The sequence below is a fragment of the Cavia porcellus genome, unplaced genomic scaffold, assembly GCF_034190915.1.
Source record: "Cavia porcellus strain 051 isolate PalLab524CR breed Dunkin Hartley unplaced genomic scaffold, mCavPor4.1 scaffold_24, whole genome shotgun sequence".
Lineage (NCBI taxonomy): Eukaryota > Metazoa > Chordata > Mammalia > Rodentia > Caviidae > Cavia > Cavia porcellus.
This window is the reverse complement of record NW_026947507.1, coordinates 26,987,187-27,012,652: the sequence shown is the minus strand read 5'-3', so window position 1 is coordinate 27,012,652 and position 25,466 is coordinate 26,987,187. Positions and strand designations below refer to the sequence as shown.

Below are 25,466 nucleotides of genomic sequence, written 5' to 3'. Positions count from 1 at the left end.
ACTAAAGTTCCATCCCAAGACAAAATGCCTTAAAATTGTTCTAAAGTCTACTCTTAAATAACCGTTTAAAGGTTTTCCTCTTTCTCAGAATTCTAAGTTTGGAGATTTTTTTCAACCTCTTCCTCTTCTTCACTCAGATTCTCTATTAATGTGGTGAAAATATTCAACAATCACTGCCTCAAATAATAAGTTTATACAAACTTTGACCTTCAAACACAAGCAAGATGCATTAGTCCTGGCTGACTTAAGAAATGTGGAATGACTAAAGGAACTCCAGATACGCAGACACTCTAAAGAACTCGCTATATTTTGTGTAACCAATATCAAAATCCTGAAGAACTGTTTCTCATGAGAACATTAAAGTTTAATATTTAATTTTTAACTAAAGTGTTCTTATTTCTATTATTGGAATAGAAACATGTTGTTGGAAAGAGGAGTAGATCCCCCCAAAATAAGATGTTACAGCAAGGAGAGGGACAGACCACTGGCAGATAAATACACCATAATACATACACTCTAGTGATTCTAATCTTTCTAATCTCTTTTCATATCTCTGATAAAGATAGTAATTTCACACAATAAGACTCCATGAATATTAAACCAAGTTTTTGTTCATTGATTCAACATATCCAAATAGAAAAATATGCCAGAGTCCACATATAAATACATGTATATGTGTAATACACATAAGACCACATATCATGTCTAATATGTGCAAGTTTAAGAAAAAGTAGATTTGAATATATGTACTAGGGGTTGAACAGATGCAGAATTAATAGATTAAAAAAAGCCAGAATTAATCATTGCATGCCATATTCAAGTACTGAATTATTACAGTGAACCACATTAATATGTATAATTAACACATGCTAGCCAAATATAAAACAAGTATCAATTATCAAGAAGTGAACTCAGGGCAAAAAATGCAAACCAAATATGGTAATCTAAATTAAAAAAAAAAAAAAAAACTAAGGGCCTGAGGGCATAGCTGAATGCCAGAACAATTCCTTAATATGTGTAAGTCCATGGGTTTAATCTTTGTTACTAAAATAAAAATAATAATTACTGTGATAACATGCACAAAAAGAACAAGACAGATTAATAACAAGCAGTTAGGAGATAATTAAATCTAGCATAAATTAAAATATTTATTTATTAAAGGACTTAAAGCATCAATTATTATTAGCTCTCTCTGTGCCTTTCTTTGATTCTCTCTAGATAGAATCATGATAGATGGACAGGTCAATATATCAGGAGATAGGATAGATACGGGTATTAAACAATACTGAAAATAAAAATAGTTAATCGTTGAGTGAAACTGAATAAAAATGAAGAAGAATTAAAAGAAACTATGTTATATTGGAAAAGAGGAACAGGAAAACTAAAAAAAAGATAAATCAGAAGATGAAGTATTAAATTAGAGATATGAAGAATTGATTAACTCAATATATATCTAACATGATTCCCAGAAATTGAAAAGAAAAATGATAGTATTTAAAAATATAATGCAATAATAGAGATTTTTCACATGTGAAAAGTGGTACATAAAATATGTGTGAAATAATTATCATAGAGGATTTAAATAGTTAAAGCTGTGTCTTACTGAAGATTACAAACAAAGAAAAAAATGGATGTGTCAGAAAGAACATATGATTGACTCAAAGGGAAAATAGTTATACTTGTGAGACCTAATTTACCTCTCACAATAAACATGGAGTGAAAATGGAATCATATCTTCAAAACTGAAGAGAAATAAATTCAATTCCAGAATTCTATAATCAGTTAAATTATGAGGGCAATTGATGACAGTTACAGATGAACAAGAAGGTATTTTTCACCCTCAGGCCCCTCCAAAAGATTACTAAAGAATACATTTCATAGGAAGATTAAAATGAAAGCAAAGGAGAATAGAGTAAAATACAAAAATACTATAGTAAATTTGGTCAGAATTCCTAAAATATGATGCTTAATTTACTTAATTAAGAATATTAAAATGAAATACTAAAAAACTAACCTTATCTGACTAACTTCTTTAGTAAAATATTAGGAAATAATAAATTTGACATGGGCAATAGCTGGTAAGTGATGAGAGATTTCTAGTTCCTCCAAACTGACAGAAAAAATGATGACAATATGTGGTACCATTAGCATTAACTTAGCTTGTGAAGAGTGGAATGTTACTAGTTAGAAGACTATCTGATATCTAGTGTTTCTTGGCAGGTTCTCAGTCATGTTTTACTTCTTTTATTTTTAGAGCATTAAATACTTGCTTGGTCAATGGTTACACAGGATAAAGTCTGAAATTTTTAGCCCTCTTATTCCCTAAGTATGACCATATGTACAAGCTCTGGTCACATAGAACGCTCCTGAGAATATCACACAGAACATGTTACAATTACATGCACATAGAAAAGGCACTTGTCATAGATCATGAACGGTAAGACCAATGCCAAGCATGGCAGATCAAGTAAGAGTCATCCCTTGAGTCAGCAAAATCATGTCGTACCATATTTTTTTTGCAAGGCTTTAAGTTTCCTCACATAACTCAAAGTTCTATGTTAAGGAAATAACTTTGCTTAAGTTTCTTTTATGTTTTGTTTCAATACTGTATATGCATTTTGGAAGGTGGTATTCACAACCAATATAAATGTATGCAATCAAGCCATTACTTAAAGTAAGATATTTTGAAGTCACATGTGTGAAATAATTTATATTTCAACATCATACATGCTGAGAGAAATAATGAAAAAAGATTGATGAAAACTCTAAATTTGGGATGAAAAGTTAACATGTTTCAAGCAGTAACATTACAGCACAAACCAAAAGGTTTCAAATTTTGGAAAGTGGTGTGAAGAAACTGTTCAAAGTGTTGTGTGGTTATATAAGGAGGAAACCAGATCTAATCTGAAGGAGTTGAAACTTCCCTGATGAATGACATTTCAGAAACATGTCAAGAATAAGATTTAAGGTGAAGAGGTGGACAAATTCCAAGCAGAGAGAACATAAAAAAGAAAGGTTTATGAATTTTATGATTTGATTAGAGCCTGAAAAAGAAAATTCTATGGCAAAAGGCTAGAAGATTCTGTAGAATCCATGTCACAGGGGCTTCTCTGAAACTTTTCAGCTCATAGCATCTTATTTTGGAAAGGAACATGTAATCAATCTAGCAAACGTGTAAGAAAAGCTTAAGTGTAAGGTTTTATTTTTCAGTCAATGTTAAGTATTTTAAATAGGAACAAATAATCTGAATTACAGACAATCTAGATGTCACCTCTTTAAAGTTTAATGTAATGACATTTGAATGTACATTTAACTTGGAAATATTATGCATATCAATATTCACAAAATGTCTTGCTCTTTGCTGGTTCCTGCTTACTGTTTGCGGCCACCATGAACTGGGGCCCAGCCATGCCCACCTGCCTTGGAGCCAACTGAGTACAGATTGAAAGTTCCAAAAACTGTAAGAAATAAATCTTTCCTTTCCCAGCTTTGGGCTTCAGGTATTTTGTCTCAGTGACAAGAAAAAAGTAACTAAGGTAGAATTTGGTACTGAGGTGTGGGGTCGTTTGCTGTGACTATACCTCACCATGTTTTTTGAGAGGCTTTGGAAATGGCTTGTGGCCAGAGTTTGGAAAGGTTTGGACAAGTCGCCTGGATGCATAGAGCTGGCACAGCTTAGGCTGTTCTGTAGAGGAGATTCTGGTCAGAGCTCCGGAGACCAGAAGGCTGATAGAAAGCCTCATGGTAAAGATCAGGCTTGGGAGGTTTCTGCTAGGAAGAAGGACTGCATTGGTTGTTGGACTCCCCATGATATATGTTATGGCTTGGCAGAAAGTTTGTCTGCATTTTGCTCATGCCCAGAGACTTTGCCTGAGATTGAGACAAAGGGCAATGGAGTGATTAATCTTGAAAAAGAAATTAAAAAGCTATCAAATATTGAAGGTGTGGCATGGCTATTTTTGGTGGCTTTTAGCCAGCTTTATGTTGCAAATCAAGAGCAAAGAGCCCAGCAGGATAATTTGCAATACTGTGAGTTTGACCAGAAGGAAAATGCCAGGAAGACTGTGGATTGTAAAGACAGAGTTGAGATTTTGACTGCTGAGGAGAAACAGAGAGATAAGAAAGATGGCCCCAGGGCATCCCCGGAAGGGGGGGCCCCACCCTTTGCAGCCTCATTGCAAAGGTAAAAGAATTTGCTCAGAGGAGAAGGCTACAGAGCACCAGGTTCCAGAATGGAGACAGAGGTCACATGAGGTTCCAGGATGGTGGCAACACAGATAAGCTTTTTTGTCACAATCAGGTAAACAGAGCCCTGCTATCCAGGCAGCTGACCCCTACAGCCAACAGAGAGAAAAACCTGGCTACTGCTCCAGCTAGCAGCAAACCTTGGTGGCATCCACAAGGTGCTGATTTTAGGTGCAAGGAAAATGCATGAATTCTGAGTGTAAGATGGCTTCCACCTCGATTGCAATTGGCTGGGGAGGCCAAGCAGTGTGCCCCTGACAGGGCAATTTGTGAAGATGTAAAGGTGAAGCCAAAGGTGCAGTGGAGACCCCAGAAGTTTGAAAAAGCCAGAAACCTGGGTGATCCAGGAAAGATGCAAAAAGCAAGCAGAGAGGATTTAAGAGAAAAGCTGCAGGAGCTGATATCCCTGGAAGTGCCGTGGGGGTGGAATCACCCAAGCCTTTTGGAGTTTGCAACTAGATTGCTTCTGATGCTGAGCATGTATCTCTAGGACATAATGTTTGTCCTGCTGGATGTTGGACTTGCTTTGTTTCCAATGCTTTATATTCCCCTACTTGTAACTTTTGGAAAGGTAATGTCTGTCTTGTGCCTGTGCATTTCAGAAATGTTTAACCTTGTTTCATTTGTACAGAGGGTTACAGTTAAAGAGTTTGCCATACATCTTGGAGGAGACTTGGGACTTGGACTTTTCAGCATGCTGAAACTTAGGACTTTGGCAACTCTTAGAGGCAGACTAAATGTCTTTTGTGTAAAGATTGTACATGAGTCCTGTGGGACAGGGGTGGAATGTCATGGTTTATGTCTGTGGCCCCCATGATGAATAATTTCCTTTCACAATGAAATCATTCACCTTCTAGATGCTTAGAGTTATAGCTGTGAAAAATTTGATTTTTCTAGAGAATTATTTCATATAATCCCCAGTTTTAATAAATGAATTAGTTGGTCTTGAAAGTCCTATTTTTTAATAAAATCGTTTATTTTTATTATTTTGATTGACACATAATAATCATATGTGTTTAGGGGGTACAATAAAAATAAGCACGCAAACTCATAGTGTCTACCTGATTGGCATTATGATTCGTATCTAGATGTCTCTCAACAGCTTCAGGCTCTCATAGGCAGCAGTTTGGAGAAGTGGTTGCATTATGGGAGCTTACAATTCACTTGCTGTTGGAAGGTGGGCTCTGGTCAGAAGAAGCCGGTCAGTGGGAGTGTGGCTTGGACAGATTTATCACTCTCCTGATCTCCTGTGTCTCTCTGTTTCTGTTCTTCTTCTCAGTATACAGCTTGCCTCCACCACCTCCTTCTGCCATGATATACTGCCTTGAAGCTGCCCAACCATGCAAGGACTAAAAGTGTTAAAATGTGAGTCAAAATAAAGCTCTCCTCTTTTAAATTGTGGGTGTTGGGTCCCTATCTCTTCCTGTCTGGCACTATTCTTCTGTCTGTTTCTTGGCCACCATGAGCTAAGCAGGTTTGCTCTGCCATGTCCTTCTACCATGTCATCTCTGCCTTGAAGCTGGCTGACTGCAGAATACATATCTTGGGAATAAGCCAAATTAAATATCTCCTTGAACTATAGTGTCTATTATCATGTCTCAGTGATGGAAAGCTGACTGAAACATCTAGTTTTCAACCTATGAGTACACTGTGTAATGATCCAGTCTAAGAAATTAGCTTACTTATCTTCCCAAACTGACATCATTTCTGTATAGTGAGAACATCTGAAATCCTTTCACATAGGTATTTTGAATAGACAATGCATTATTGTCAGCAATACTGAGCCTTATATGAAATAGAGTGTTACAGCTATTTCTCCTGATGTAACAGTGGACTGGTTGTCCACCTTTCTTTTTCTCTCCTCTCACCTAATCTTTTTAACTTGTGGTAACCATGGTTGCTACCCCAGTGAGTCACATTTCCAATATAGAAGTGTCTTAGGAAACTGTAGGGAGTGACGCAATAGCCCCACTGCTGCCTCCCTGCCTCTCCCTCCTATGGGCACAGAATGCGCCTGCCTACATTAATCATAATCCTCTCCTGCTTACGTCACATACCCGGACGTGACGATGACCCATCAGAAACCACCCTGTAGCCTCTTCCTGTCCCACCAGTCTGCCCTTGGCCCATAAAGGATCCAACCACTTCCTGAATAAACAAGACTTGATTGGACTCCTCAACTTGTCTCCATCTCTCTTTGCCTCACACCCTGTTTTATTCATCCTCGTTCCCCCTCCAGGTATATACCCAGTGGATTGATCCACAGGCCGGATCAAGTGGCACCCAGCATGGGGGCTCCTGGCATGGGGGAGTCAACGAGGGAGCCATTCGAGAACACCAGCTAAAAGTGAAAGCAAATTGAATCAAGGACCGAGGCCTGTGCAGACGACCACCCGACGTGCTGCCCGAGTCATGGTGAGTGAACGGCAACCCCATCCCCTTTCCTCAACATGGGTCAAGCATTGAGCGAACATGAATTCTTCATGGGAGGCCTTAGCAAGTCATTAAAGACAAGAGGAGTAAGGGTTAAAACAAAAGAATTATTTCAGTATTTTCAGTTTATTCATAAGGTTTGCCCTTGGTTCTCTTTAGAGGGCTCTATTGATGCAAAAAATGGAAAAGAGTAGGAAATGCATTAAAGGATTATTATCAGGTCTTTGGCCCTGAAAAGGTCCCAGTTACAGCCTTTGCATAGTGGAACCTAATCTCAGAGCTACTTACACAGTGCTGCCGAGACCCTCAAACTGATAAAACAATCACCCAAGGTGAAGTAGCTTTACACGCTTCCACTTTCAGGAGACAAATCTAAACCTTCTTGCCCCTCCGGTGAGTCAAATGATATGTTAAAAAAGCCCCAAGATGGTGGCCCACCGCCATCTGAGCCCCTCCACCCGAGGCCCGCCACAACTCTCTATGTAAAATGGCACTTGCCTCACTTCTGCCACAACAGGGTGGGCCTCTCCCTGAAATGGCATTTCCGGTGACAGAAACAAGCGTACCTCCCCAAGATGGTGCCGCACAGCTGCAAGACAGCATGGGCACAATGCCGCTAGCTCCACAAGTCATTAGAACCCATACGGCATTCACAGTGGCAGCTTTAAAAGAATTAAAGACAGTGGTTGCCCAATATGGCCTTACAGCTGCTTTCACTCGTGCTGTTTTAAATTCTCTGACTGATGGCTGGCTCACACCTATAGATTGACAATGATTGGCCTGAATGACTTTATTGAGTAGGGATAATCTTTTGTAAAAATCAGAATATACAAAAAAAATGCAAAGAGACTGCCAGGCACAATACACAAGCTGGCAATGGGTAACAACTTACTGCATGGAAATTACTTTTCTGTAAAGAATGAATCATTCTAATCATTCCAAAGTAAAATTTTGATGCATTTAAGCAACAATTTTTGAAAAGGAAATTCAAAATCACAAAAACACACAACAATGATGTTTTATATTTTATCTCTATGTTAGTATGTTATTTTGACTGTGAACCAAATCTTTACATATAGTTTAAAGAGATTCACAAGATTTGTAACACGCATCCTCCATCTATGAATCATATTGAGGACGGACAGATCTAAATGCCTCTGTGGGCTAATTTCCTTTGTTTCCGATAGCTCTGTTTGGAATGGGTACAGTATATCTGGATTTGTTCAATACAAGAACAAGCTGATCCCAGCGACAGAACTCTGGGGACTCCCCTCTCCTGACCAAAACATTTTGTTTTCCTCTCTCTCCCCTTCTCATTCTCCATCTCTTTTTATTTATCCACCTCAGAGTTTGGTCTCTTCTATTGCATTTCTTCCAGTTTTTAGTATATCCAGCTGTCGGTAAATCCTTATAGTCATTGTCTACATATATAACAATGTTGCATTCAGTGATAGACAGTGTATGTTGCAATGGTCTTAAGAATTTGATCAACTTAAGAACTCCTACTGCCTAGTGACATCACAGCTGCTTGAGTCTGTGGGCGTACACTTTATGATTTTCATACATTAGCAAAATCAGCTCAAAATCCATTTCTCAGAGTGCACCCTTGTCTTTAAGCAGTGCATGACTGCATATACAGAAACTTTCACTTTTGCTGTTACGGCTCTGTCTAGGCACCGTCATCACTGTCCTATCTTACTCTCATGGCCTCCAAAGGGGTGTTTCTTCTGTTGCCCCTTGTACTTTCTCAACACTTCTGACAACGTAACGCTGTGAGCATAGCAATCAGATCGGTGACTCCTCTGTTCCTTCTCCATTCCTCACATTCTAAGTGAAGTATAATTTTGTGTGTCTTATTGATCCAGAAGAAAGTGAACACCAGGCATTTTACTCGGTAGAAATGTGTATCATCACAGTGGTGCACAACACACGCGGTGTGTCTCTGGTTATTTCTCTGCTTGCTTCTCCTACTAATCTCCTTGCTTCTCTTTTCTTCACTTCTGCTCCAATGAGCTTCTTAAACTTAGAATACCACCTCTGCTCCTGTCTAAGGGCTTTGCTCTTGTCATTATTTCTGCCTCAAATCTTTGTTCCAGAGGTATCCACATGGGCCGCCCTCCTTGCTTTCTCAGTGAAGCCTGCCCTACTTACCTTAATTAAAATTATACCCACACCCTCAACACCGACTGCATTTCTCACCTGGCTCTCTCTGGATTCCCTGGTACTTACTGCTTTACAACATGACGTATTCTACCAGTTTATGACCTTTCTCATTCAGGAAGACTATAAGCTCCATCATGGTAGAGATTTTAGCCTATTATACCCATGGCTATTTTGTCCATGGCACAGAACTGTGCCTGCTGAATAGAAACATCTGCAAAACAGGCACATGTATGAGCAGGATCACTCGTAATCCAACAATTATTTGTTCATAGTCATTCCTGGTAATTCAAAGATAAACAAGAGAAAATATGCTCAAGCAGAGTGTATTTTCAGGATACTGAGAAGACAATTGTTTCAGTTGGGAAGACAAATATTGAATTATATGTTTAAATAACTAACCTTAGCAAGTTCAAAGGGAAGCACTCAAATAGAGTCCCTAATTAGGAGTTTTAGATTCTCACTTGGAGTTATATAAATACTTTTTTTTTATGCAACCTTCAGAGTGTGGCTTTCCTCAGTCTGACTGCTTTTGCTTTGCTGGGTTCTGAAGACTCACCCTGCAGTGGGCTCTGCTGGAATCACAGCGTGGCCTTACATTAAGCTAATGAGTCTTTGCTTTTCACATTGTTCCTTTCTATGTTGCTGATGACAAACGGCAGATTAGCCAGCTTGCAGCTATTCTGACCTCCTCATTGAAATTAAAAATAAAATGACAGTTCCATTTTTTTCCCTTTTTTCTCTTGCCTTTATGCTATTATATGAGAACAGGGATAAGAAGTAGAGGATGACTAACATTTTTCTCGCCTAAATATGCTCAGCGAAATGGTTTCATAGGTTTTTATTTCGTATTACCTTTTTCTATTATCATAAAAAATGATACTTGCTCCTGAAACCCTCACTGGTGCAAATCCACAACAAGCAGGTCTTAGAATTTGTCTTAATCTATCTCCCCCAGCAGCTACTCTGGTGCAAATCCACAACAAGCAGGTCTTAGAATTTGTCTTAATCTATCTCCCCCAGCAGCTACTCTGTAAATATTGCTCAATTTGTGTTATATTATAGAAACTTTTGTGAGAGCTGCTTTGTTACTTTAGAACAGTAAGCGAATGTTCCTTCAAATAGCTGCTTCTCATAGGTGATTTCACAGTTTAATTAATGATCCAGGTCTCAGTGAAAGTTTGACTTATTCGTTTGTCTGAAAATAATGACTATGCTGTGGTCTTCTAGAGAAACAGTATGTCAGAGCTGCTGTCTTCGATCTTGACGGTCTCCCGCAATCTGGCAGGTTAAGTGCTTGATATCCAGGTTGATGCTACTGGGTTGAAGTGGGACCTGCAACAGCTAAGCGCCCAGTGCGAGACCTGTAAGTCAGTGGGGTGTTCGTTCACAGCACAGAGTGAGACATGGCTTCTTTTTCTTTGTGAGCCATGAAGTGAGTATTTTTTCTCCACCAAGCCACATACTCCACCAGGATATATTTCCTTATTCTAGATCCAAAAGCAACAAGGCAAATCAGTCTTCCAAAAAATGGGAGGAAAAATAAGCTTGCTCTTTTTATAGGTTGAATATCTCAGGTGCATTATAGCTATAGAATGCTAACTGAAACACAAAAGCCTTCCCTCTCCAAACAAAAGGAAAAAAAATCTTTTAGAAGTACATCATCTCAGAAGTGCAAGGAATCTTTGAGTGTAAAGAACTAAGAGACAAACGAAAATCAGAACTGAGCTGACTTTGGGGATGATCTTGTAGGTGACTGGGAAAAGTGAAGCACAGGTTTGCAAACTAATTGTTCCGAGTTTTAATGCCCAATTAGGGCATTGCATGAGGATTGGAAAATATATATTGAAATAGCATAACACAGGAAGTTAAGCCCAAAGTTTCACATAAGAGGTTAGTATCCTCAACTAATTTTTCTCTTATTATTGTATTATTATTTTCAGTAAAAGTGAGAGATAGGAAAATTTCATTCATCACTGGAAGGTGAGGTGATGACTCACTTCTCGTTGCCTGGGTTTTGAGTAGACTTTTTCCCTGATAATCTAAAACAACACATCCATAAAATCTTGGGCTTGAAGATCAAAGTTATTCTGAATGTATGAATTGAGACCTTCGGGCAGAGAACTCATCCTGCAAGTTGATCTTGACTTTCCTGGGAAAACAGAGGGAAGCAAATGCTAAGCTAATCTTCTAAAATTCTCTGACTTAGGAAAGAAAAGATTATTTCTAAAAATGTTGCATTTAAAAAGTTTCACAGTAAAAATATTATGACATACACTTAGAAAAAAAATTCACAGAATGGTAATGGACTCTGCAAGCAGCAGAATTAATACACACAGATCTGAGACAATAAAGATTAGAAACTGTGGTACGAAATATAAGAGAATTGTAAGGGAAACAAATAAAATTCTACAAATCAAAAAATTCTAAAATTGAAATGCAATATTTACCTTAATAAGCAGCTGAAAGTGGAACTACTACATCTTTTAAAATGACCAAAAATTTCCCAGAGCAGAGTGTGAATGCATATTTCTCTGCCACTTTTTATATTCTCTCCTACTGTAAGTCCCATGAGACAAATTAGGCCTTTCATTCAGTCTTTCAAGTATGTTAAAACCATTAAGTCCATTTTAAAGAGCAACTCATTAGAAAATTGTCATGTGTGGTAGATTGACAACTGGTGGTCACCTGTGACACCCAGCTGACCTGAATCAGTGTGGTGCTGGGTGTGCAAGACCCACCTGAGGATTGCTGCCAACAGCATACAAAGGAGAAGTGGAAGGGAAGATGGTGTGCTGTTGATTCTCCTGGAGAAGCCTGTCACTCTGTTTTTACTGATATGAATTCAGCTGTTCTCATCACTGGAGGAACTCGGATCCTCGCTGTTGCTGAGAATGGCTTCTGCTTTTTTTTTTTTTTTCAGGGGAGTTCTGGTTCTTACCTTGAGCATTGCTTCCTGGTTCCAGTGCAGATCCCTCAGCCTGCTGGCACAGATCTTTCATCCTGCTGGTGTAGATTTTTAGACATCTAGATTTTGAGACATCTAGTATTGTAATGACGAACTTTCCACCTGAGATAGGACTGTGTGTTGGCCAAAAATAATAGAACTTCTTTTGATTAAGGTGTGCATCGTTTTCATGCAGGTAACAATATGTCTTGGTATTAATGCAGACCTTCTCTCTCTCTCTCTCTCACGTCTCTTGATCTTTCTCTTCCTTTGATCCCAAATTCTGTTTTCTGATTTCAGAATTTGATCCTAAATTCTGTAACTGCTTTGCATAATCAAGATCCAAGGTCCTCCTATTCCTGTTCTTCATTGTACCCTCAAGGACATGCATACTTTTCTGAACAGGGTGTATTACCTAGCGGAGCCAATGGCTTCAAATTTTTATACATTCATTGGATTCAGGTGCTGAAGTCAATATTCTATCTGGGCCCATTGGTGGAAGTACACCCAAGTTCACATGATGAGTTTGGGCCAGTTTTGAATTAGAGATGCAGGATTTTTTGCTTGCAGGCTTTTGCCTCATTGACCGTACTGTACTATTATTGTAGCGTTTACTGTTGAATTTACTTGGTTTTATCTGCTGCTTCTGTGAATGCTTGTAACTACCAGAGGCAATGCTCTTCATTGGAAAAGTGGCATAGGTAAGGAAGTGGCCCTATAATCATAGTTATCAGTTTTAGCTACAAGTTTCTCTGACAGATAGCTTGTTAATTGGAAACTGGCAAGGGAAACAGCCTCTTGAAGTTATGGCTTGTTTATTAAAACTTATTTCGTGATATAACTTCCAGGTGTATTATTTCTGAAAAACAGCTATTGACTTGCTCTTGAATCTTGTAGATATCGAATGTTTGATCTGCAGAAGCCTATGACTCTCAAGCTTCATATTTTTTGTTTTGGGATGGATCAGTCTTAGACTGTGATAATGGGAAACAAATTCAAAGAAGCTCAAGGGTGTGCCATGAGATACCGTCAGGAAGATGCAGAAAGTGTGCATTAACAGCACACACATGCCCCATGTGACAAGGATGGTGGAGCCTGTGTGGTGTCCATCCTCTGGGGGGATGATGGCTATACATCCTGAGAAATGGAAAGCCAAGCCACCGAGCATGGATGGCACAATGTGACCAAAGGGAGGAAGTGAGTTAATTTGGAGAACCAAAAGTACTTCCACTGGGCTGTGGCTGAAGTGTGTGAGGAGGAAAGACTGGGATAAAGATGCAATACAGGGATGAGGGCAGGAAGCCTACCTGCCCCCGGAAGGCATTTGGATTTGTCCCATGCACATACGGATGTCTTTGGGGGAGGAAGGGGATAAACTCTCAAGTATTAGCATGGCAAAGTAACACTGTCAAATTTAGAATTTGAGTTGTGCTGGTTTCAAATTGCACAGTGAACTGGAGTGGGCAGGGACTGGTGGAAGCCTGGCCAGTGAGGAGTTACAGTATTAGCCTGAAAGAATGGAGATCTGAATCAATTCTGGCTAAGTAAAGAAGAAGAAAGAAAAGTGAGGGGAGATAACCATTAACATTTAATAACTGATTGAATACCAAGAGTCTTTCAGAGGAACAAGGAAAGTGTGGCTTCATGTGTTCCAGCCTGTGCAATGCAGTGAGCAGCTAAAGCTTCTCTTGCACAGGTGGATTATTCAGTAACTGTGAGGGCTTAACAAACTCTGAGACCTTAAGTGTACAGTAACAAGTGCTTCATTCCAGAACAAGTTCTCTAATGGATTTTAAATCCCTTGAGTGCAAGTATGTTGTTTCCTAATTATTTTAAATCTGCTTTCGCTTAGTTTAATAGAGCTTGATAAAGTAATGCTTTAGCCTAAATTAACAAGATATAAAATAGCAAAGATGTATATAAACCTTTGAGTTAACGTTACAGAAAAAAATCTTCCTTAATGCTGTGCATATTAAAACCATAATAGAGAATGAAGGATTCATCCTTTATTACAATTTTTAATTCTCTTTTTCAAGAAAACTAACGTTGAAATCCTGGAAATGTAAGCTAAAATAACAATTTTATAGGGAAAAATGATTTAAACTGATCTCCTTGAGCACAATTCAACTATGATCATCACTAGTAGTGGCTTTTAAAAAAATTCATTCTAAAAAACAAGACTACATTTTATCTCATGTATTACAGTTGTTCAAAGACCAAGGCTTTGAGGTGGAGAAAATATATGAGCAAACTCTATAAAGGAAGTTTTATGGTAGTGCTTCAGCGATAATACTCAGTTGACAAAATAATTGCTATTTAAGCCTGAAGAGTTTTTGCTTTGAATTGTGGTTTAAATACATAACAAAGCCAGGAATCTTTAATGGTACTTGCTTTGGAATTAGAATGTGATTACTTTAAAGCACTGTGGATAGTTTTATTGCCCTCAGCTATTTTTAAACTGCCATTCTTTTTTAATGGTGTCTGTAACTGCCTGCTGTGGAGAAGAAACACTAGTGAAAAATTCACTTTGGTGAAGAGTTGGGTGAGGACCTGGAGAGAATTCCAGGAACAAATGCCACTTTTTGACCTGGTTGTCATTAGTCCTTTCTATGCTGTCCCTAAAGTTCAGCACACAGGTGTTTCCATTCCAACACGTAAGCCTAATTGGACCAACTAGCAGTGAAAGGTTATCAAAATTTTCTTTTTGAGAGGCTGTATGATTTGGGAATGGAATGCTGGTCACTATAATTATGAATGTACCTGATACACACACGATATATATTTTTTTGATCTTTGAAATGTGGAAGAAGCCATGGACTATTTCCAATATACAGTGAGTCCTGAAATCTTTGTGATCTGAAAAACTGACAAATGTACGGTTCCAGTTCCCTAGGAGTACTGGTAGTGCTCAGAAGTTTGTCCTTAAAACAGGACAAGATGCAAAGTCCTTACCCGGCCATACATGTCCTGGTATGCCTCTGCAATCATCAGTCTCTGTGCATTGCTGCGCTGTGTTAGAATGTCGATCAGCACGTTTTTGTCACAGTCTGAAAGAATAATGTTTGAAGATTATTAACGTTACTACTCTGTAGTTAGAGAGAATCCATTATTTAAGGATGAAAATCAGTGTGCAAGCATTATCCTTGATAGGGGCAGAGAGGAATTTCAACTAAAATTGCAAATCACATAGCAGTGCTTGATGAAGCCTGGATTTTTCCTGTCTCTCATTTTACTATTATTACTGTAAATTGTCTCTCTTACGAGATAGTCAGAGGCGACCATGAGGACAAAGGGCAGCTATAGTTCTGGGCCTTACTTCAGGACCTGGTACTGACTAGAAATAGAGTGTGTATTCTTCCCTAACTCCTAACCTGAATAACCACATGACCGCAGAAACCAGGTGCATCGTTAAAGCCAGGATGCCGTTACCACAGCATGTCAGAGGATAAACTAGATGAAAAAATAAGGCTGCTGGAGATCATGACAGAGAGAAAGCTCAGACTAACTGCTGAGCCCTTAACATGTTACTCATCAAAATCATGATTTTTGCTTTCTTGAAAAGTATATGGAGAATTAAAAAACAGGAACTGTTTGACCCTTTAGGTACGTAGTTGCTAACTAAACATAGGATAAATCTTACTGTAACATACAAGCACAGTTGTCAACTTGATTAGCTTACGAGCTGTGTAGGGGATTGCTGGTTCACACTTTTGTGTTTCCTCTGCATGGAGGATGGAGGATGTCCTTGGGAAGTATATCTCATTCCTTCCTCTCTGTCATTTCCCCCTGTTCTTTTTTCTGACCACCATGTACTGAACAATTTTATGCTGTCACATCCTGGGAACCAGCTGATCATGGAATGAACTCTCTGAAATCACATGACCATTTCCTGCTTTGAGCTGTGGGTCAAGTATTTGCTCTCAGCAGCAGGAAAGCTGACTGAATACTCTGGGCAGCTCTGCCTTCATTATAATATATGTCTCTATTGTCACTTTCAACCTTTGGGTCAGATTCTTTCTGGGCTCTGCCTATAGGCATATTTAACATTTAAATAATAGCTGTCTAAAAACTGATAATATAAGTTTATTTGACCTAAATTTATATTATATAACCTATCTCATGTTCCACTGAGACTGAGGACATCAAGATAAAAGATTTGCAATAATACGCTCCTATCAAATTTAGTTAACTAAAATGGACACCTAAGAGTTTCTCATCATTCTCTGAATCTGCAGTCACCCTGGGTATCAATAGAGCCTCTGCAAAACCAGAACAGTCTCTCACACACAATCATCTCATAAAGACAATTAACTCCTCAAGCCATAAGGGCTTCTCCAGAGCTGCAAAATCAGAACCAAGTAAACGATCAACCAGATTTTAGCCCATGCCAGCAACTCCATAAATACTGGCTTCTGTCCTTTGTTGTTAGGACACCAGCCTGATCTACTTGGTTAGAGTTGTGTCCCCTTCAGATTTTCTTCTCAAGCTCAAGTCCCTCTCTGTGTTCTCATACTCTCCTGTCAAATCCTTTTTCTGTAAACGCATGCTGTTGCCTGGTTTTAACTTCTGTTATCACTGAAGCAACAACCTACACTAGTTGGTGACATTCCTAAAGATTTAATATTAACACAAGAAAGTAAGGAAACAGATCCTTTACTTAAATGTCTATCCTACCATACCAAAAAGGGCAGCGGTAATTTTCATTTACGGGTGGTAAGTGGACACCATGTTTTTCACACTGCACAGTCAAGAGAGGTATGACTTACTATGAATACACAGTTTGAAAACAGGGGCGTTGTTGTTAGAATTTCCAGACGAAGGCGGCTTAATAAAGAAGGAAATCATGAATATACTGTGTCTGGAAACTTCCACGGGACAGTGTGAGCCTATCCTGCTTTGCATGGAGGGCAGTCCTTTTGCTCATAACATAGGCTCTGCTGTCCGGCTGGGCATCCTCTACTTCACAGCACCAAGTTTTGTCGCATCTCATATCATATTGTCACACTAACCTAACAGCTCATCTTAATGCACAGCAAGTTTAGATGCATTTCACATAATTATGGTTATAGTGGAGTGACTAAGAAGATCTTAACTTTTCACTCAGCTTGACTAAAATGAGATGAATTTTTTTTGCCTAACCATGTCCTTTGACCTGTCCCCTCTAAGGGTAATGATTTATAGAAAACTTGCCATTGAAAATTCTGTACATTTTAGACCTGTACATTTTTTCTCACCTTCCTACCAGATTTACAACTCAGAATTGTTCTCAGGCCTTTCCTTTGGAATGTTAGTATCAAGGAAGGCAGAGTCACTTCTCTGTGCCTCTGTCTGAGAGGGGGAGTCCAGCTTTGGTAAGCGCTGATCAGCAGTCACAGGCTACCTCATTATCTTCTCCGAGACCCACCATCAGCCTACTGCTCACTGCTTTCCTGCCAGCTGAACTTGTGTTTAATAACTCCCGCTTTCTGTTTCAGGGATATTGAGTTCAATCTCTTTCCCCTCTAGATCCCTATGTCTACAGTTTGAATGAAGGTTAATTGCATCTGGTGTTATTTTCTTTTGACAAGAGGAGATGTTTAATGCATACAGAAGAATAAACAGAGTTTAGAATACTAAGCAAATCATCATTTTGGAAATTAAACCTATCCTAGGATCCTAGGGAAGTTATGAGCTGATCCTGAAATAGCGAGTGAATAAGGGCGGGTAACAGGCATTTACTTGGGTGGCTGTGCCTTTGACAAAACCAAGGTGTGTGATGGAGATGAGAGAAATGGTCTGGAAGCTTATAGTGGTGAAGGAAGCCGTGAAATCAGCTCCAAAGACTGGAATCATTGGCTTCTTAGAGTAAAGCAAGGAACTCTGAAGAGGAAAGAGAGGATGGGGCATCTTGGGGTCACCTAGTCACAGACTCAAAAGAATTAAAACCATTGTAGAGAAGGCTGTTAGCTACATTCTAAAATGAACATATAAAATACAGAAACTTCAATTACTTCTACAGTTTTCATTATAGTCATCACATTTATTAAATTGTTACAATCTTTTGATTTTTTGCTTTTGTTGTTGAGATTATTCACAATCTTCTCAACTATGCTTAATTTTTAAATTTTCATAGAAGTTTTTGTTTATTTATCTTTCCAGAGGTATTTCAGAGTGATTTTTTATGGTTCTTAAACATTTTAATACAGCATTTTAATATAAATATAAATTTAAGAGTCAATTTCAAAAATATGGTCTTTCTGTCACTAACATATTCTATCTGCCAACTTGAGTGTTTTTTTCTAGAGTGCTTAGTAAAGACATACAGTTTTTTCTTTCACATGAAAATAAACTTTTTCTAAACATGTCCATATTTATATTTTTATAAATATTTCAAGCTGTGTAATGTTTATTTTTTTCTTGACAATATTGGTTAACACTGGTTAAATGATGTTACATTTTATGTTTATGTTGTATTTTGGAAAATAAAATGGATTGAGTCAATGTCTATATAACACATAACTGCAACATACATTTTTCTCAGATTCACATAAAATATTTACTATGATAGACCAGATTCTGGCCCAGAGAACTTATGTTAACAATTTCAAAAGAATAGGGAAAACCATATAAAATATGTTTTCAAGCCAGAAAAAAAAAAATAAACTAGAAATGAGTAACTAGAAATCCACAAGCAAAGATAACTAAAAATTCTAAAATACATGTAAGTTAAACAAAATGATTTTGAATAACAAATACCAATTTTTAAAAATTCAAACAAAATTGAATGAAAATACAGTGTGCAGGACACCAAATATGATGTTTAGAGGTAAATTTATGATACTGACTGCACAAGTGAGAAAAGAGGAAAGCCATGAGGTCTAGGAAATTGAAAAGATGTGCAAAGTATACTTAAAGTTAAAAAAAGAAAAACAGTAATAAAAATAAAAGTATAAGCAAATACAATTGAAAATAGAAAATCAATAGGGAAAATCAATGACGTCATAACTTTAAAAAAAACAGTAAAATCTATGATCCTCTAGCCAGGTGAAAGGAAAGAGTCACATAAAATAGCAATATCAGAGATGAAGGGAGGCTCTTATTATGGATCTTATGGATATTACAGAAATGATGAACAATTCTATGCGTGCAAATTTGATACATTAGGTGAAATGGTTCAATTCTTTTGAGGACACAAAGACCTCACACTTCAAAAACAAAACACAACAAAAAGACAACCTGAAAAGTTCTGTGTGTATGGAGAAATTGAACAATAATTAATAGCCTATCAAAACACTAAGGTCCTACCTGGCAAGCATGAAGTTGTGAGTTCGATTGCCAGTACCAAAAAACTAAAAATGAAAAACAAAAAAGACAGAGAAGAAACCAAAACAAAACAAAAAACCCACCAAGATTAAATAAATTATTCACCTGTGAATTTTAACAAACTTTTAAAGAAGAAATGCTAATTTTCTATTATCTCTTTCATAAATTAGAAGCAGAGTAAATTCCTTATAGCTCTTTCTGTGAAACCAATACTACTGTAATACTAGTAGGAGAAAAATAAATTACAATAAAAAAAAACGATCAAAAACTACTGACCTACATTTCTGATAAACAGACATGTAAGAACTTGCAAATAATTAGGAAATGAATATAATAATGCACACAAAGATTTAAAGAAGTGCTCAAGTATGGCCCAACATTCTAAATCATTTAATGTAATTTTTTGCATCAACTATCTAAAGAAGCAAAACCATAGGATTGTATCCATATGCATAAGAAGCATTTAATAAACTACAGTATCTCTCAAGATAAAATTTCTCACCAAACCAGGAATAGAAGGGGATTTCTTCAACTTGATACAGGGCATCTTCAAAATCCTACAGCAAGCAATGTACTTAGTAGTGGGAATGATGGAGAAAAAGGTGTGAATATCCATCGTACACAGTACCATTTAAGGAAAGATTAATTTGTACTTGTACAATCTCTCTTTAAAAATACTAGAAATACAGGTTAAAATTATTTTAGTTGTCAAGGATGTTAGAGAGATGACCTGGAAATTGTACGTGTTGGTAGATACGCAGTAAGTGCTGCATAGTTCTTTTAAGAATGCACAAGTAGCATCTTGTGGCAGTAAATTGGGAGAGGGGAACTATTAAAGAATGTGGCCTGAGAAGTGTTTTCTTTTAGAGTGAGATTAGTACCAGAGATTTTCATACAGTTTGAGACTATGTTCATTTAAGCAACTGATTTTTATTTGCCTTAAATTTTTTTCTCTTAGATACTTCTAAATCAAAAGAGAGGAGCCAAGGAAAACATGATAATTGACTTCTTCAGCTGCACTTTGCTGAAGTTATCAAGGCAGCTATTAAAGCACATGAAACATGTTCTTGCTTGGACACGCTACCGTGGACACTCCGCCATGGAAACATCCTGAAGTCTTTCAGCCTAGAGCACTGACAAGCAAGAAATTACACTGGTCAAAATGAAGCCGTATTGTGAGCCTAAAACTGCAATGACAGGAAAAATTGAAACTCTAGTAATGACAAAAAATGGTGAACAGATTGCTCTGATCAATAGTTTTAAAGCTAAAATTGTACTCTTGAAGAAAAAGCTAATTCATAGCATTTTGTTATATTGTCTCCATATTTTTGTGGTGATGACTGATATTTTAAAACCATGAAAGCATTGCAAACTTTAAGGTTAACTTCAGAGTGCATGGTGAAAGTTTTTTTTATTGTTTTTCTAAGAGATATTGCCAGTGAATAAAATATCAAAATGCATTTATCCATGTATCCGTGTACATGTATATGAATCTCATAAAAGTCGACCTTGCCTTTAAAATTAAGAGCGTGTTTCCTCAGGAAAATCTTTATGTTTCATGAGCATTTCTTTTGCGTTTTCTGTGCTTATCTTTTTCTATTTTTTTTTCATGTCACTCTACTTTTTTCCAAGTTTTTAGGTTAATCTGCATCTCTTTTTTCTCCCAATGACATCAGCTATTTTACAATTATCCAGAGAATACATGTAGTACTATGACGAAACATAGACATTCCCAGCCTTACCAAATCCTTGGAGTGCTCCCCCTAGCATTTGAGCGTCCATTACAGGGTTGAAATTGGGAGCTGGGAAGATGGTTCCTTGTACCTGATAGAGACAAGTAAGAAAGTGATTGTAATCATTTACATCAAGGATTTCAACACATTCATTGCTGATAAGTGCATATAAGAATATATTCTAAATGTTTAAATTACTATATGAGAAATACACAAATTTATTATGCAAATGTCTCTCTTGTATATCAAATGTAGAGAGCACGTTTGACTTTTATTTTATCCATTTGCTTGCACTAAATTGGTCTCTCTTATTCAAAGAAGCTGAGGTATTACAACCAGTATAGAAAAAAAATGTAAGAGTTAAATGAAAATTTATGCCTTCTTAACAAACAGCATTTTCTTATCAATTGGAATCCATTTTATAAAAATTAAAAAGAGAACAAAGAACATTCAAGTGATTCCAATGTATTAGAAGTGGTCCTTGACACCACAGCTTTTTGCCCAAAATTGACCCTAAAATCATGAGAGGAAATTAAAATATTTGAATTTGGATTATAGGATTCATAAAAATCTGGGTGATAGAGATAGGGCCGAGATTATTTAGCAGAAGCTCACAGCTGCAGAGAAAAACATAAAATCTGACTGACATTCCATTTAAATTCTCTCTCCTGCCAATAATAAAGTGGCAGAACATTCAAGGCAGCCTTTGGATCTGCACGGTCCATTATTTCACCCAGAGCCATCCAGAGCCAGGCACCATATGATCACACTCAGCATGAGAGAGCTGGTAATCAGAATTTATTAAGAAGAAGGCAATTCTCCCGTTTGTTGTCAGTCTGCCCATAAGACTCGGGGAAATATATCAAATGAACTGTCGCCTCTGAGAAAAACTCAAGACACTTACTGAGCTCTTCTGTGACAATATGAGCTTTGCTAAAATAAGGCTTTCTAGTGCTTACTGCTTAATGGTAGCAAGTTAACTTAATTAAAAACAAGCTTGGACCACACTTCTGTTATTGAATATTTATAGACCAACACCAAAATATTTATGAAAGGATTTTGGAGGATTACAACCACTGTTCACTTAAGAATAAAATTCTATTTGGATATATTTTACTGATATAAATGAACATGAAGCTGTACATTTGAAGTAGACCAAATAACACATGATGAATGTGATATGATGCTGTTTCCCTACTTAGAAGTATGACTATCATGGTGGAGTGTCTATGTGGACATCCACATAGACAAGTATGTGTAATTAAAATAAGAGCCTGGACTGCATTATACTGCTCAAGTGCATTCATTTACTAATGAATTTCCATTTTGTTCCTGAGATCTTAAATTTACTGAAGATGGCCTAGATGTCCTCTTGAGCCAGTTCCAATCTTAGGGGACATTTAATTTAGGAGATAAAGTGAGTTTTATCTCCTTTATTAATCTGTCACACAAGGTGAGACTCTTAGGATAATGACTGTTTTGTGTTTCACTTGCGAAGTTCAGATAGCAGATTCTAATGAGTATCCTGAATTTGAGTTCTTTTCTCCTCATTTTTTCTTTACAATCTCATAACCTTAGAGGAGTTTAAGATTTAAATTTTGAAGTCATAGCTGCCTACTTCTCAATGTGAAACACTGCTATTTGATTCTTTTTCTAAGTCCTTATTTATTTAGGTAGTTTTTCATTACAATTTGATTGGGAAAGGTAAAAGCTTATTTTAATAGACTTTTAAAGGACAATTTTTGGTTGATATTCATGGTGAGGAGCATACACAGGATTTTCCAAATGTCTTATGATCTCACCCATGCACACTCTCTCCCACTGTCATTTTCTGCCAGTGATGCACTTGGTAGATAAACTTACAATGACTCCCTATGGTCCCCTAGAGTCCACAGGTAACATTTGGGCTGATCTTGTATGTTCTTTGGGTCCTGACAAACTTTTTTTTTTTTTTTTTTTTTGGTACCTGGGATTGAACTCATGACCTTGTGCTTGCCAGGCAGGCACTTATACCGCTGAGCTAAATCCCCAGCCCAATAAACATTTTTTATAACGATATATATCTAATGTTATGAAATCACATAGACCAGTTTCACTGACCTAGGATCCTATCTGGTTTGCCCTTTACACTCCTACCCCCAGCACATTAAAGGCTTTCTTAGGACTGAGCAACAGAGCCTTTATTTCTGCTATTAGGAGCTGGAAGACTTCTTTGAACATTACTGCTTCCTGCTTTCACGGCCTTCATCTTGCTGACTTCTATCAGTCAGTGGCAGATTACAGGACTGCTTTCACATACTATAATGTATTTGGAAACAATAGGATATATTCTCAATATATGTAAATTATTTAAAAATTTTAAGTGTAGACTGAACAAAAATACACACCAGAAAACATTCTCTTAGTAGCCTGGCTAGCATTTCCAAGAATTTCTAATAAAGTATGTATTAAAAATTAAGCTGTATCTTTGTGAGGGGGGTGACCAGGAATCTCTGAAAGTTATTAGATAATCGTAATACACATTTTTAAAAAAATCCTTTACAGGTCACTATTATAACATTTTTACTGTAATTGTAGGAATTATTTTCTTTATAGTTGTCTGCACTGGCATTTAAAATTACAGATTTTTTTGCCAATTGGTCTTAAAAATAATACACTAAAATAGTTTTGAAATAAATTCAGCACTAAAATTTTTTAAAAGTTTAGAATACTTAGTGATTTACAAAACACATTTTTCTAGAAAGCATTTATATTCCTATTCATTTGTACAGCATATGAAATCTTTACACTCATTTTATACCAAGTATGCTATAGTTAGGTTGAAGTCAGCAGTTTTAGTGCATGTAAGGGTCACGAAATCACTTTCACTTATTTTCTCACTGACATACTAACTTTCATTTAATGATCATTTTGATTGAATTGACCACCAAAATTTATTGCAACAGCTAATTATAGGTTTTAACTTTGCTTCCTGAATTAATTACCTGAAAGGATCAGTTGATTTATTCATCGTTTTGGGGTGTAAAAGTATTTTAAACAGTTTTTAAATAGTTACTATGTGATCTAGAGGTACCACGTACCTTAAGGTGATGTTAACTTTCAGCATCACCCCCCCCCCAAAAAAATATCCACTTAGCTTTCTCCTCTGCACTCCTCAGTGCCCAGCACTGGTGCCTCCAGTGAAGTCGGGCTGTGCTGAGTGTTTTGTCACCACCTACCTTCCACTCATTTTGTTTTTATTTGTAATTAAAGCCTTACGTTTCCTATGTAGTACTTGTTTTTAAACTAGGTACCGGACTCGTATATCTAGTATCGTTTCACATTATATTGCTCTAAGAAATAATTAGTCAATGGATTCACTTTTTTGTCTTTTGAAATACAATTTACGTCTTTTATCTGTAGAAGGTTTAGCAGTGTATAAGCATATGTTCTCAAAGCCATATGTTTCATGTGATATTATTTTTAGTGGTGCCATATTTGACATACAATTATTGTTGACTGTACCTTTTCCAAGTTTTCAATAAACTTCCAGAGCTTTGGTTACAGACTCTATAAAATTAACCCGAAATTTGACTGACTTTAGTTCTAGCTATTGCCTCTGAGTATTTTTAATTTGGGTAACTGGATTTGATTTCTATACCACGTAATGCCATGACTTGAAAGTTTGTGTAAGTTTCCAGCTGAGTTACTGACAGTCCAATAAAAGGTAATTATTTCTGTTCATCTAGTATTTGACAGAAACATCTAACCCACCCTCTTACTACCATTCTATTTCCAGTAAAATTAGGAAGATTAAAGACAATATCAGGATGTAAGTTATCTAAAGAAACTGAAATTGATATGGATTTTAGAGAATGGGTCTATTTGTGGAAGATGAGAAGAGAGGATGAGAAGTCAATCAATCAAAATAGAACGTACCTGAGTGAAAACAGCTGTTCTAAAGGGGAAACTAGACCTTATGGCAGAAAAGGGGGAAATATTTTCTTATGTATTTTAGAATATGGAAAAATGATCTTTAATATTCCCAAAGACTCAAACTTGGTAGTTATTTGTACAGCATAACAAATGTGCTCAATTTAACTCTAGGATTTTAGTAAATTGATAATGCATTTAATCAAATTTTGAGATTGATTTTGATATTGTTAAAAAATAGATATCACTAGCTTGGCAAAATGTGGATTTTGATTTAATTGCACCCATACTTATTAAAGTTTTGTGGAAATTAAATTTTCTAGATTTGCATAATTAGATAAGTAATTTTGAGTTTACAGTTACAAGTTTCTTTTTTTTTTTTTTTTTTTAATACTGGGGATCAAACTCAGATCCTTGTGCTTGCTAGGCAGATGCTATGTGGCTGAGCTACATCCCCAGCTGAAATTTTATTCTACATGATGGATTGACCACTGATGGTCAGTGTGTAACATCCAGGTAACTGAGTCAATGTGGGGTTGAGTGTGCACGGCCCACCTGAGGATTGTTGCCAACGACATGAAAAGGAGAGCTTGAGAGGAAGAAGTGGTGTTGGTGGTTCTCCTGTTGCTGCTGCTTCTCCTGGAGGAGCTTGTCAAGCTTCTTTCCTGATAGGAACTTGGCTGTTCTCATCATCAGAGGAGCTTAGGACCTTGTTGTGGCTAAAAATGGCTGCA

General features: G+C 37.1%; 1 protein-coding gene and 1 long non-coding RNA gene across 4 annotated transcripts in view; both read left to right on the top strand.

Annotated features, from left to right (window-relative positions):
- The window catches only part of Anxa10 (annexin A10), a 478,482-nt gene that overhangs the window by 136,410 nt on the left and 316,606 nt on the right, over positions 1-25,466 (top strand). The window lies entirely within an intron of this gene.
- Positions 1,509-20,551, top strand: LOC111757295 (uncharacterized). The gene is made up of 4 exons (XR_010042620.1): positions 1,509-3,460; positions 5,525-5,610; positions 6,485-6,660; positions 20,046-20,551. It is a non-coding gene; the product is annotated as an uncharacterized LOC111757295 (long non-coding RNA).